Raw genomic sequence first — 12,771 nt, 5'->3', positions numbered from 1 at the left:
AAAAAAAGAAAAAAAAAGTGAAGGTAATTGTAAAGATAATCCAACGGTCTTGAACCATTCAGTATGATTTTGCCAATAAGGGGCCCTTTTATAAACTGCACCATGGGGGTCTTATTTGAATTCCTTCATTAGAAAAGAAGGTATGACCTAGAGAGCAGTTTCTTTTCAGTCACTTTTTGGTAGGCTTATTGGGCGGCTGAATGTAAAGCTGACGAGACTTAAAAGTTGTGCTGACCTAGCAGTGGAATCACTAGACTTTTCAGTGGTTACCTAGTTTAACTCTTGTAAGTGCATTGGTGAATCCTCACCATGGAGGAAAAAAAAAACAAAAAAAAACAACCAACCACAAATTATCTGATTAAAAGATACATTCCTTCTCTGAAGGACACAGAAGCTCCTTGAGTAACTGAAAACTTCAAGTTTCTCTTTGGAAAGGACTCAAATGCCATCCCAGTCAAGGTTTTTCGCTACAGATCTTGTGCTAAAGGTTTGATTTAGAATATTTAGAGGTTTCATTTTAGAGTGTTGTCATAAACCATAGAATCATAGGATGACTTTGGTTGGAAGGAACTTGTAAAGATTATCTTGTCCTTATGATCAACATTTGCTCTGAGTGAATGAGCAAGCAGTACAACATGTGAAGGTATTGACTCAGATACAGTCAAAACTGGAATTTCAGGTATCTATGTTTTATTATTATTGACTAAATGAGCCTTGTAATTCTCACAGTGATTTCTACAGTTTTTAAACTGAGAAACAGGGAAAGGCTGTGTTTTCAAGTGTCTGCTACTTTTGAGTGGTTGACTTTGAGGCATTCTTTTATTTCAGGCTGTTTTCCAAACAGTTTAATCCCCATACATTTTAAAGTTAATATTCCTTTGCAAATCTTTTACTTTCTTATACAAGCATGCAGCACCACTGCAGTGTGTTAGCTAAGCTATGTAGCAGGTGGATTTCCATTTTCAATCCTGTTCCATCTACTGCCTGGCACAGGTTTTATTGCAGTTCTGCCAGCTACCCTCCCACTTCAAAGCTGTTAATATGTTCTCCTGAATTCATTCAACAAATCTGGACTTGGAGTTTTATGCTGGAAATATACCACATGATGGTGTTTGTTTTTTCCTTTCTGTTGAGGATACAAGGAAGTGGAAGTATTGAATTATGTAAAACAAGCATTAAATTGGATAAATGCACAGGTAAGATGTGCAGGCTACAAATATTGAGAAGGGAACTCTAGGAAAATGTTTTATTTGAAACGTTTTAGAAAGGGGAAGATTCCCTTTTCTGGAGTATATATCAGAAATTTTTTATTAAACTGTTCAGAAAGAGCCCTACTATACACATGTAAAACGTTTGGTGTTACTCAGGAAAAGGGATAATGAGTTATTCAGCTGCATTTGTAAGTAAGACTATGCATTTTAACTAACCAGATCAGTTGAAGAAGTGTTATCTATATGCTGTAGCATTGCCGTTTAACTTGGAAACTAACCTTTCTGGAAATAGAGGACCTCTACTTGCAGAGTTCTTTTCAGGAATGTAAAAGATGTATTTGGTAGAGATTAATAATTCAGCTAATGTGAAATTAACCTTAGGCAATTCAGCTTCCTCTTCACAGCTTAAGGACACGTCAAGTCTGTTCTATCCATATAGTGCCCAAGTAAAGCATCAATACAAAAAATTCAATTATCTGTAACTAAAAGCTCTACAGCAATGTCCATAATTTGATATAACTTTTGTCTTCTCATGCATAACAATGTTTGAATATTGTCAATTCCACTTAAAAATTGATAGTACAGGTTTCTGCAGAAGGTATAAGCATTCAAAACTCTGTATTAGATTTATTTCCTGAGCAGCTGAGCATGATTTTTTTTCACTGTATCATTTTGTTTCTCGATCAGTAAGACTTCTCTTCTAGCAGAAGTAATGTAAAATTGAGAAATTTTCTCTAATATTTCTTTGTTCTAATGTTACTGTTGGAGCTGACATTGTAAATAAAGAGCCTTGTAGAACTCTGCAGAACATGGTAGGCTGGAAATTAAGGGCATCTCTTATGTTTGTGTTCTTGGATGTTCTTAGATTCTCTTCATCCTAGGAAATAGGCAATCAAAAGAAGGGGACTGTGAGCTAGAGGAAATAAAGGGTTTGGGAAAGAGAAATCTGAAAAAGAAATCAGAATATTGATATTTTTCCTTTCTGTGAGAAGTAAGGCTACTCTTAGAATATCTTGCAGCTGGGAAATTCCAGTAATAGCCTTCCTTAATGTTAAAAGCACTATAGAAAGTCCTGCAGTCTACAACAAGGATAAAAATTCATGAATCATGAAGCTGCTTAACTGAAATAAGTTTCTGAGAAATGTTGTTTTTCTTCATATCAGAGACCAAAACCCTTCTGTAGTTGAACGATTGTTCACTTGTGGTTTTGTAAACCTCTTTCCATTGCTTTACTTCTCAAATTTAAATAAAAGACTGTCCAAAATAATCATAAAATTTTATGAGCCTGGGCATGCTTTATGATCTGCTGTTAGTGTTTTTTTATTATTACTTGAAAAATCAAAATGCTGGACAGCCTAAAGTGCCATTTTGATAGTTTCCTCTGTTCTGCATAAGGCCTCATCACCTTAAAAGACAAACTCTTCTATATTTATTTCTGAGGCAAAACTTTGGTGCCTGCCAGGTAAACTTTATTATCAGTTTTAGGTAGCCAGACTGTCTAAGGAAAGATTTAGAAGTATTTTTTCAAATGAACTGCTGGAACTTTGCAAGGAGTTATCAAATAGTGATAGCAAGCTTTGACTGAAGTTGTCTTGAGGTTCAGATCAACCAGAGACTGAAGCAGGTTAACGTATCATACTATATATTCTGGGAGCTCTCTATGTTAGGGAAAAAGAACATCCTTCTCTCTCGCCCCAAATATATGTAGAATGCACGTTCACAAACATGAATATTTTTGTATCTTTCTCTGTTGGTATTTGAAGTGTTGACATAAATGTGGGACAGCTTCTTAAGTATATGAGCTTAGGTGGAATTAATGGGAACTAGTAATAAATTCTCACTGTAGACTCTGTACGTAGGAGCCCTTTCTTTTCATCATCTCATTAATGAGTTTGAGCCATTAACAGCTTGAAGTGCTGAATAAGGTTCTACATTTAATTGAAGTCCTCTGTTCTTAGCTGACAAGATGTATTTTATATACTTGATGGATGTGATTAGTGCGATGAAGCTTTTTTAAGAAATTGTCCTTGTTAAATTTAGAATTTGCCATGTTAGTTTATACATGAAGCCAAAGCATTCTTGTCAGTAGCTCTGTGGATTTTTAAAAAAAAATTTTATTGCTATATTGCTATAATTGAATTACTTTCATTACTTATATTACTATGATTACTATATAGAAGTTTTAAGATACTTTTACAAACCAAATGCAGCATGATTTTAGATTTGAGAGTGCACTCTATTGCAATATGATTAAAATTTATTAATTTATGAATAAAATTAATTTACACTGCTACAAAATGAATTTTCTTCTAAGTCTGAACATAAGACAAGCCTATATTCTTCTGGATAGTAAGAAACTGTGTATATTCAATTAAGTTACTGTGTTTACTAAGCTTTTTTTAAAATAAAAAAAACAATTCCATATTGCTGGACTTCAGTACATGCAAGTTAATATTAAATGCATACCACACACAGTCAGCTTCCCTTACAGTGTTGTTTTCTTCTGCTCAGTCTGATATACAATTGCTTATCACTTTAATATTTCAAAATTTGTCCTAAAAATGTTATAAGCAAAAATTAAAATAAATATGTATAAAGTATAGAAATGTTAAGATGCTTTGACTGTTGGCTTTCCTGAGCTGTAAAATAAATACAAGCTCTAAGTTGAAACTCTCATTTAAAAGAGCTTGGTTACCGGCAATTTTATGCAGATTACCTCACAGTGTTTATTGTTTCCTTCAGGGTAAACTGTTAATTTTCTACATATGTGCTTTTTAAATTGGAAGATATAAGATTTAATATACAGAATTATGATTTAGAATGTTAGTTCCCTTCCCCTCTCCCTCCATATTATCTGCCATTGTAACTTATGTATTGCCAGTGTCATTACAGATGAAGGGAGATATATTGTCCAGCAGTACTTATGCTTGAAGGAAAACGGTTCTTTAATGAAGACAAGTTACTGGCTACTAATTAGAAGTGGTAAGCAGCTTTTGAGCTCATTTAATAATGCTGCTCGCTTTGCTTCTGTCCCACATTTATATCAACAGTGTAGTTTGGAAACTGTTGTTAAGGATTATTAATATTAGGGAACACTCAATGTTTAGTTCTAAAAGTACGAACTGTTCTGGAATAGGTACAAATAACCTTAGGAAAAGTTCCCACTGAAGGGTTTCTACCAGTGTTGTGATCCTTTCTTGGAAGGTGGATATTAAGTATACACTCGGTCACAGGTGTTACATGAAGTGAAATTCATTTTTAAATTGGAAAATATTTTTATATGTCATGTATATATATTCTGGGTAGTACAGTGTGTTTCAGGAAAATCTGGTCGGTATGAAGCAATGAAGAGTGAAGTCTGCACTGTTCTGAGGATGTGACTCATTACAGATGGCTGGAAGGCTAGTACAATGATATGACAGTGTTATATTACAAAGTGTGCTGTTAAAAAAGCTCTGATGTACTGGAATTATTATTTGATGTTACTACTTTTTGAAGAGGAAAAGATTATCCTTTTCTCAAACTTCAGCTAAATATTTTTATATAAGGTTACTCTGATTGTCATTAGCAAGAAATATGGGAATAAACTCATCTGATTAAAAATAGACTCTTAAGTCTGTAGCAGGTTTATAAACTGAATCATAAATGATCACTTTTCCAAGGTTGGTTAATTTTAACTGTGTGGCAGGAATTTGTGGCAGAGACTCTTGTAGTTCAGCAGACAATTTCCAAGCACATATACTTTTTTTAATAAACATCCCACACAATCTTAGTAAGATGTATCTACCAGTATCTGCACGATTGAGGTACAAATGTTTAATTTGATTTCCAAGAAAACTTGCACATGACCTGCAAGGTGATATTTAACACCAGCTTCATGAAGCTGGTCAGAGCACTTTGAATACCTAACAAAGAGTCTTGTTTAAATTTCACTCTGGGGGGGAAGGAGAGAAGAGTAGCACTATATCAAATGTTTGTGTCCAACTATTGCAAGTACTGAATGTCATCTGTGTGCTTGAATTCCCATTTGCAGATTTTGAAAATCTGCCCTGTTTTAAAGTAAACAAATTAATCCACAGGAAACTGAAAAATGAGTAAACAAACATTAAGGTGCTGAAGTCTAAAGTACTTTTCTGTATGGGTCTAGTTTGCATTTTGAAAACTACATTCCTCTTTATCACCTGTGGCTTTTGCACAATTTACTGCAAGCCAAAGGCATTTCTGCATAACTGGAATAGTAAAAAATATGCAAAAAGAAACAATGTGTAAGCTGGAATATACATTATAATATCTATATTTTGGAATAAGGAATCCAGTTATGATGGTTGTGTTTTCAGTGGTGCAGAGATTGTACAACTAATGCAATATTGCTTATTATCAGTGCTATAATGAAAAGCATGTTCAAGCTTTGGGTTTCCTCTATGCACAACCACTTGTAATAATGTGGACAGTGAAAGGAAGAATTACAAAGGCAATTAGGGTGCACAGCTTCCACTGGAGATTTTGTTTCTTCCTTTGAACATTTTGAGCATGTTTTCTCTCCTGAGTTACAGCTGAACCGGCAGAAGAGGCTGGCAATCTCATTGCATTATTTTGATGTTGATTTGAGAACTTTGTAGTCTTTAAGGAAGTGGGAAATATGGTGCTTAATTTAAAATTAGATACATGAGTTCTGCAGCACCAATGACTACAGAAGAAATGTTATTCAAACATGCAGTATGATGTTCCTGATCACAAAGTGTACATTAGACCTATCGACACAACCCATGTTTTGCCTCAAAGCACAGAAAAAATGCTGGAGGAATGGGCTCAGCTAGAGTAATCCATGTTATCAACAAGTAGTATTATATCATTGCTAGGGATGTTGAAAGTAACGATACAAGAGACAACAGTACAGTAAGATGAAAAGTATTTTGGTTATTTCTATGTGAACTCAGTCCCATAGCTTCAGAAAAGGCATGTTACATCAGAGGAAGTCAGTTTCTCCATTTGATTAAATCAGCTTTGAAATAGAAGTTACTGAGAAACTTTTTTGTTTCATATTTCAAAATGCCCAGAATCAGATAGTAGCAATTAAAAAACAAACAAAAAGAAACAACAGAAATACTTTAAGAAATGTACAAACACTATTATTTTAACACTGCAATTTTAGCTTACAATGTGATTTTGTATTTTTTAAAATTGCTTACTTCCGGAAAATCTCACTGATCTTTCTTGAAGTTTTACTGGTTCTGTTTATATATAGTCCTTTTCCTGAGTCTTTTCTGTTTTCCATCTCTCAGTATAATTTGCACATAAATAGTAGTGTCCATAAAAATGCAAAGTTATCATATGGTTCATATATCACATTAGGAGGTAGAGCACAGCTATAATACATGATATCCAGTAGTAACTCCTACAGTTGTCAAGCGAGGATAACTGTAATAAAGGCTGACTTCATGATTACAACTCTTGCAGGCAGCTGCCAATATCAAAGTTGCTTGTTTGTTTGTTCATTTTCTAGCAGTAAGCAATGAAGAGACCAAGCTAGTTATCTAATTGGTTAGTTTGAATAAGAAAAGGATTTGCATGCAGATTGGGCAGATGATTTTGCAGCGGTGTAGTGAAGCAATAAACATCATAGTGTATTTATGTCTTTGCTCAGAGTGTAAGTAAATGAGTAATTAGAATGTTTCAGTTTCCTTTGTCCTTATTTTAATACAGTCTGATTGTGCTTCGATGAAACATTTTGAGATTTGCAAGATTGAACTGTAATTATGAAGTCCTACATGATCTTAAGTCTACCACTAATGTTGAAGTAATAGAAACATAACATTCAATCAAAGCACAAGTTATGACGTGTGGTCAATGTATTAGTCACACAGGAACATAGGAAGAGACTATTTTAGGGATTAAAAAGATATAATTGAGGGATCTCTGTTTTTGAGATTAGATCTCTAGTTTTTTCAATACAAGCTAAAGAGCTTGTGAGAAACAGTAAGAAACTGTAAGAAAAAATTAAAGATTCTGTTTTGCTAAAAAGTTTGTTTAACAAGGATTTTTGAAATTGTAGTTTTCACATGGATGTAAAACATTTCCTGTAATAACTACTGTAAATTTCATTCATGTGTTTAGAAAGGAAAGCCTAATAAAGGAGTAGGTGTCTTTCAACCCTTTCATCTCTTCTTAGCAAATTGTGCTCAGTCTTACATTTGAATACTAATGCTGTACCCATGATAGCCTATTATCATGAACAAGACAAGAATTTTAGGGATGTATGATCTCTATAGGGGTTAGGTCAAATAAAACATACTACCTTTCCTTGCAAGTCTTTTTTCATGATTACCTTTACAAGGCTTGTTCTAGTTCTAAATTTAATACAATTTTTCTGGTAGGTAAAACACTGGCCATCAAATCCCGGCTATCTATTGTGGACTGTCTTGATTATACTACTTTTCATTAATTTATAGTCTTGCAGGTCAGTTCATAACTCTTGTACACTGTTTCTTTTTCCTTTTTTGCATCCAATTTTGTTCCGCTCACATTGCACCAAGAGATAGTTTAACTGTAACCCTGAGGATCACATCAGTGTTCTGTATTGTGTTGCTGTCATAGCACCAATTCTAGAAAGCTAGCTAGGAACAAAAACAAGGGCTGCACATTATCTGATAGTTGATCCCGTGTATATAAAATCTAAAACTATGACTGTACTTCATTCAGTGTGGAGTGAAATGAGTTCTTGTGCATCTTCTTAAGGAAACCAGGTTTGACTGATATCTATAGTAGCTTTAAACCTGATTTCATTGACTTATATCCTTCACAGTATTTTAAAATATTGCTGGTAGTATTGACGTACCCTCAGGCCTAAAGTACTTGCAACAGAACATACCAGCAAGTTGCTACAAATAACCTTTTCCCAAGCAAATACGCTGTGTACTCATGTCATTGATAATTTTTTCATTATTTGTATCTTTAACTTGTTAAAATGGATTGGGTCCCCTTTCTTTTGACATGTTACCTTTTTTGTTCTTGTAAAAAATAAATTTTTTAATCTTATGCTGTTTTGGGAAGTTGAAATAGTTGTTTATAGTATAAATTTTTATATTATCTTAATGTCACTTAGTTGTGTTTTATTGGTAATATGTTCTAAAAAAAATTTTTTTACAGCTCCTATTCTTACTGCTTAGTGCTTCTTGCCTTTTAATGATAGTGGATCTTTACACACTGGATAGACCATTTCTTGCTTGCATTCATCTATTTTTTTTCTCCATCATTCACTGTGTTCAGGTTATGACTCTCATAGAGATGAAATTAAAATACAATTGAGTGCTTAGTTTGATGAAAGGATTAGCTGCTGCCATCATGTTATGCAGAAGAATACAAAGTAAAAAGGCAAACAAATCTGTATGCAATAGAGACCTGTGATTAAGCTTACTACCCACTGGATGTCACTATTGTTCCACAGAAATTCATCTAGGAGAATATTTATCTAGAGTTGAACGGCTGATGGAAAAGACCTTTCCTTTGCAGTAAATGGAGAATTTTTCATTGTTTGCAGAAATAGTCTAAGTTTATGTTCATTTTTGCAATTGAATTTTAAATCAAGGTTTGCTAGTTCATATAACATTTAAAAAACCAAACAGTAATGCATGATGACTGTGTAAATGCAGATAGCGAGTAATGAAAGCCTACCAGCCAGCAGAGATGCTTGCATTCATTATATTCAAGCCACTTGGTCTCATTATTATTCTTCTACTCTACAATTGCTGGAGGTAATCTCAGCACAGTGAATGAACATTATCAGTCTGCTTGAATTTGCTTAGTACATTAATTATTTTCTTTTCAAAAAAATGTGCATTCTGTACTATCTAGTATTCTAAAATATCAGTCAAGTATTTTAAGAGCTAGTGAATAGCATCTCAGTCTTTTAACTGGAAAGCTAACTAGTCCACTGGCTAAGAGGATGCCATTGGAGAAAGTGACTGGATTTATCTTCCCAGAACATAGTTGGTGTGTGATCTCAAGCAAATTACCTCAAATCTGTTATCTCCTTTGTCATCTTCCCAACATGCCTCGTATAAACTTTTAACATGAGAGATCGTTGCAAGATCTCTGTAGAATGGCTAGCAGAGGATGTGCTGACAACTTCCCAGATCGTTGGGGTGCTGCTATAAGATGAAACAGCCTTGTTTGGTGATCCGACCTGACAGTTCTATTTTCATTGTTTAAATAACTGTTGACTGCTAAACCAATGAAAATGAAAACTGTCATTAAGGGGTTCTGCATTTTTTTCTATCTTGAAATACCTTGGTCTTCAAATGGTAATTCCAAAACACTAGGTAACACTAGATAAGTCTCAGGGAAAGAAATAGAAATTGATTTTAAACAGACAAACAATAACACCTATAAATGCAATCTTGCTCTTCTCAACTTGGAATATACAAACAGCTTCAAAGCCATTAAAGGACAGGCAAGTTATAAGGGGTGTTTTGTCACATCTCCTGCATCTCCTGCCTCAACTTCGTACCTGAAATACTTGAAGGAGGAGTAGGTCTTTAAAAGCCATCACAGTTATTACACACCCTCTGAAGATCTCTCAGCATCAACCCAGGAAGAGTTCTGTGAGAGACTGGCATCAAAAATTCTGAAAGCCAAGACAAAGTGGGACAAGAACTCTATATGTCCAGACTAAAGGGAAACAGACAAGGAATTTCTTCTCTGAAATCTCTGAAGCTTTATCATTTCGTTTGTATTTAGGAAAAGGGCAACCTCTCACAGGAACTAAAGGTTGCTCAGTTAAATTGACGTTGTTTCCCACAAGATGATTAAAATTTGTGACACTGGTGGCCTAGTCTCCCAAAACAAGTCAATTCTATAATGTTTAATTCTACATAGTGGGATTAAGGTTAGTTTATTTCATGTTCTCCTTATACAGTTTAAAGCATGGGTTTTGTATGTTTTAACATGCTACAAAGCTGGTTAAAAAGTGTTTTCTAAGCCATAGAGTGGGATTAAATGACTCAATTCTCAGGCCTCAGGCTGTGCAAGAAGGTTCAATTAGTTATACTGGGCATTTTATTTTGTGTAATAAGACAGCAATAGCAGCAATTACACGTTCATCTGTGTTTGGTACATAGTTGGCAATACATGAAGTCTGTCTGTTGTTTCTCAGGCAACAAATAACACAGTTGATCTGAGCGTGTCTACTTGAATATAAATGTGCTGAATTTTTGTTATTTTTGTCATTAATGATATACTGGCCTTAGCTGCTTTTTCAGTTCCATAGTTAAATATTTTCAAAGTGAGTTAGTGATATCTTTACAGGAATTGCTTTCTGTAGGGAGATATGAGATTTTGTTTTTCCTGAGTATTGGGGTATAATAGGGCATTAAAAAGACATTGACTCACAATCACAATATATTTAGAAATTTTAGAATATGTATTGAATATTTTTAAATAATATAAATTCTAAATTAATCATATGAAATTATTTCTTTAATGTAGTCAGCACTTCCCGAAGTCAAGGATAGCAGAACTTTGTGTGTGTGTGTACGTGATTTCTGTGTATGAACATATGTATGTTTGAGGCCAAATCCTTTTTGTTTTGGTAGTACATAGCATTAGTCACCAATGCAGACATTAAAGACTATAGAAGTACAGCCGTAGTTCTTATCAATAAGTTTACAGCAAACTTACAATCCTTCAGTACAGAGGTTACCAAAACTTGCTGGTGGAAAACTGAATCCCATAATAGCTAAGTTAATTCAATTTATATTGACTTTCGGTAGCAACTTTTAAGCTACAATTCAGCTTAAAAATTACAGTCTGCTCAGTGCTGCTAAAACATCTCCAGGACTTCCATTATTAAATGTTCAGGATCTTTTCTATATTTAATAAAATGAGATCTCTGTGTTGCAGGGTTCAGTATAGTCTCAAGCTTCCATTCTTACTCAATACAGTCCTTGAAAATGAGATTGGTTTCATTATATGCTATATCAACAACAATAACACTACCACCACAAAAGCCGAATACCCTTCAAGTGTATTAGTTCCTTTAGAGAAATGATTCATAGGTTTGTTTTCGTTGTATCTAGCACATTTCAAGGTGATTGGCTGTGATGATTATTTTTCTAGTAAAAATTCAATAGAACATCCTGCTAAGGCTTTGCTTCCTCTAATCTGCTGCAGTGAAACTGCTTTGAAGAAACATTCCCTTCCAAGTGATTGAAGATGTGCAGTTTGCTAAGCCAAATCAAGTTACAAAATAATTGCATTACTAACTCTACTTCTGTATGGGTGCTGCTGTATTATTTCAAGAATGAAGAAAACATCTGTGTTCAGAAGACCATCAAAATACATAGAATATATGATTATTTTTCCAAATACGGAGGATGTTATATTCTAAGCAATTGGAAGAAGAAAAAAAAAAGCTTTTATAGAGACAGGAAAGGGAGGAGCCAGGTTACAAATCTGTATTTTGTCCAGAACAACTGGTGAATTACTTCACATTAAATTTGAGTATCTGAATTCTTGTAATGACATCAGGGTTTTGGTAAGAGAGAAAAATAACTTGTCACTGACTTCTTGAAGGATTTTTAGATGCAGTGTACTTAGATCAGTGAGTGACAAATTTTCTCAGAGAGCTCTTTTGCAGTTGCTGTTTTTCTAAAATGTACACTGTTTGGCTTTGATTGCAATGAAGCTTTATTTAGTTACTAGAGAGACAGTGTACAGAATACATCACAACAACAACAAGCCCAGCAAATAGAAAGAAATAGAAGAAAATGGCAGATTTAATTGTTTCTTCAGCTACATTAATGTCTTTGACAGTCTTGAAAAGAGAATTTCTAATGAGCACTTGTACAAATGTGTGCAGGAAGTGGTGTCACTTTTGCTACTGCACATTTCAGTTCCTCTAATTGCATCAATAAGGAATTTCTGCTCCTCACTTAATGAATGCCTTTTGACTACTTTCTGAAAGGCAACTGGGTGTAAGGGATAAACACTGGCACCTTTTGTATGAAGTCACAAAAACAGGTTTCAATTACTAGTTATCAGCCATAGAAAAACTATTATAATGCAGTAGAATAAACCCCATTCTACAGTTTTTATTTTAAAATTTATATTAAGCCTACTCTGCTTTTGGTTTGATGACTCAAGCCCGAGATATTGGTTTTTTTTTATTATTATTATTATTATGTCATGTGTTAGGCAGAAATCAGGCAGTTTTTCAGAGCTACTCCTGCACCATCTCTTGACTCAGAAAAATCAGAATTCCTATGATGCTACAGTACCTTAGCTCAAAAAGCAAGTTTCAGAGCATGGGCTGGGAAGGGAACTGGGTTTGATTTATTTATTTTTCATCATTGTTGTGATCTTTCTCCCTAAACAGAAGCACACTCACTGCAGGTGCAGTGGATTAGTTATGAAAGAAGTTTTCTATTTAAAAACAAGCAAGACTTTAATGAAATCAGAAGAGGATTTGTACAATAGGTATTGTATTAAACCAGAGCTCAGACTTCACATTGATTGCGGTATTTAAATTTCAATGACTTGATTATGTATGAGAATAAAATGACCA

General features: G+C 34.2%; 2 protein-coding genes across 4 annotated transcripts in view; one reads left to right on the top strand and one right to left on the bottom strand.

The window, feature by feature from the left end:
- Nucleotides 1-12,771, top strand: part of CTNNA3 (catenin alpha 3) — a 289,557-nt gene that overhangs the window by 214,308 nt on the left and 62,478 nt on the right. The gene's annotated exons all lie outside the window — the stretch shown is intronic.
- LRRTM3 (leucine rich repeat transmembrane neuronal 3) overlaps nucleotides 1-12,771 on the bottom strand; it is an 89,747-nt gene that overhangs the window by 74,437 nt on the left and 2,539 nt on the right. The window lies entirely within an intron of this gene.

Source organism: Meleagris gallopavo, chromosome 8 (genome assembly GCF_000146605.3).
Source record: "Meleagris gallopavo isolate NT-WF06-2002-E0010 breed Aviagen turkey brand Nicholas breeding stock chromosome 8, Turkey_5.1, whole genome shotgun sequence".
Taxonomy (NCBI): Eukaryota; Metazoa; Chordata; class Aves; order Galliformes; family Phasianidae; genus Meleagris; species Meleagris gallopavo.
Note: the sequence above shows the minus strand (reverse complement) of the source record. Positions and strands in the feature narration are given on the sequence as shown.